Source organism: Pristiophorus japonicus, unplaced genomic scaffold, assembly GCF_044704955.1.
Source record: "Pristiophorus japonicus isolate sPriJap1 unplaced genomic scaffold, sPriJap1.hap1 HAP1_SCAFFOLD_1744, whole genome shotgun sequence".
Taxonomy (NCBI): Eukaryota; Metazoa; Chordata; class Chondrichthyes; family Pristiophoridae; genus Pristiophorus; species Pristiophorus japonicus.
Window position 1 is genome coordinate 25,001 of NW_027251428.1, and position 2,500 is coordinate 27,500.

The following is a 2,500-nucleotide window of genomic DNA, read 5'->3' on the forward strand; positions in this document are numbered from 1 at the left end:
TGAGCCGAACCGACCTGCCCCCCGCCCCCCCGGGCTGAACTCGGGCAGGTCTGCCGATTTCCCGACTCCTTTCGGGGCCTAATCGGGTCGCGCGAGCCGCCTGGCGCGATCGGGGACATGCCCCGGCCTCTGCCAGGCCTCGGGCAGCCGCTTTTTGAAGCCCGACCAAAAACCCGAAAAATGGGACAAAAAGGGAATAAATTCCCGCCCAAAAAGGGTGAATAGTCGGTTGGGCGGCAGCCCTGGTCGGTCTCTGCAGACCTGGAGGCTCGAGACGTTTGTTTGGAAAACTCACCAAGTCTCGATTCTGCCACCTCCTACCTCTGTGCAGATACCCCGCCAACCCCCAAGGACAGAAATGACAAGTGTCAAGTTGGCGGGGCGTCGGGCCACCTGCTGCCGGCCATGAGCATCCAAATCCCCGCAAAAGGGGCATTTTCATTTCTTCATCGGGACTTCCGGCAATTGCCGAGGTTCAACTCATTAACGTTGTTCGCAGACACTTGCCAGAAAATGCAAGTGGCCACTTTGCCGGGCCGACTCGCTTGCCCAAGCGGGAAACCATCAACCGAAGGCCCGGTAAGGCGGCCGAATCTGACCTCATAGACTTCCACACAACGGGACTTTTGACTTTCCCGGCCGCGGGTGGCCTCCACCCGGCCTCAGCCATCAGCCCTGCCTGCCTCCAGCCGCCTTCTGGTTAATGAGTTATCCAGCCTGGCACTTCGGTTGCGCCAGCGAGACCAAGTCTCGGCTTTGGTTAATGATTTGAGCCGAACCGACCTGCCCCCCGCCCCCCGGGCTGAACTCGGGCAGGTCTGCCGATTTCCCGACTCCTTTCGGGGCCTAATCGGGTCGCGCGAGCCGCCTGGCGCGATCGGGGACCATGCCCCGGCCTCTGCCAGGCCTCGGGCAGCCGCTTTTGAAGCCCGACCAAAAACCCGAAAAATGGGCAAAAAGGGAATAAATTCCCGCCCAAAAAGGGTGAATAGTCGGTTGGGCGGCAGCCCTGGTCGGTCTCTGCAGACCTGGAGGCTCGAGACGTTTGTTTGGAAAACTCACCAAGTCTCGATTCTGCCACCTCCTACCTCTGTGCAGATACCCCGCCAACCCCCAAGGACAGAAATGACAAGTGTCAAGTTGGCGGGGCGTCGGGCCACCTGCTGCCGGCCATGAGCATCCAAATCCCCGCAAAAGGGGCATTTTCATTTCTTCATCGGGACTTCCGACAATTTCCAAGGTTCAACTCATTAACGTTGTTCGCAGACACTTGCCAGAAAATGCAAGTGGCCACTTTGCCGGGCCGACTCGCTTGCCCAAGCGGGAAACCATCAACCGAAGGCCCGGTAAGGCGGCCGAATCTGACCTCATAGACTTCCACACAACGGGACTTTTGACTTTCCCGGCCGCGGGTGGCCTCCACCCGGCCTCAGCCATCAGCCCTGCCTGCCTCCAGCCGCCTTCTGGTTAATGAGTTATCCAGCCTGGCACTTCGGTTGCGCCAGCGAGACCAAGTCTCGGCTTTGGTTAATGATTTGAGCCGAACCGACCTGCCCCCCGCCACCGCGGGCTGAACTCGGGCAAGGTCTGCCGATTTCCCGACTCCTTTCGGGGCCTAATCGGGTCGCGCGAGCCGCCTGGCGCGATCGGGGCCCATGCCCCGGCCTCTGCCAGGCCTCGGGCAGCCGCTTTTGAAGCCCGACCAAAAACCCGAAAAATGGGCAAAAAGGGAATAAATTCCCGCCCAAAAAGGGTGAATAGTCGGTTGGGCGGCAGCCCTGGTCGGTCTCTGCAGACCTGGAGGCTCGAGACGTTTGTTTGGAAAACTCACCAAGTCTCGATTCTGCCACCTCCTACCTCTGTGCAGATACCCCGCCAACCCCCAAGGACAGAAATGACAAGTGTCAAGTTGGCGGGGCGTCGGGCCACCTGCTGCCGGCCATGAGCATCCAAATCCCCGCAAAAGGGGCATTTTCATTTCTTCATCGGGACTTCCGGCAATTTCCAAGGTTCAACTCATTAACGTTGTTCGCAGACACTTGCCAGAAAATGCAAGTGGCCACTTTGCCGGGCCGACTCGCTTGCCCAAGCGGGAAACCATCAACCGAAGGCCGGTAAGGCGGCCGAATCTGACCTCATAGACTTCCACACAACGGGACTTTTGACTTTCCCGGCCGCGGGTGGCCTCCACCCGGCCTCAGCCATCAGCCCTGCCTGCCTCCAGCCGCCTTCTGGTTAATGAGTTATCCAGCCTGGCACTTCGGTTGCGCCAGCGAGACCAAGTCTCGGCTTTGGTTAATGATTGAGCCGAACCGACCTGCCCCCCGCCCCCGCGGCTGAAGTCGGGCAGGTCTGCCGATTTCCCGACTCCTTTCGGGGCCTAATCGGGTCGCGCGAGCCGCCTGGCGCGATCGGGGCCCATGCCCCGGCCTCTGCCAGGCCTCGGGCAGCCGCTTTTGAAGCCCGACCAAAAACCCGAAAAATGGGCAAAAAGGGAATA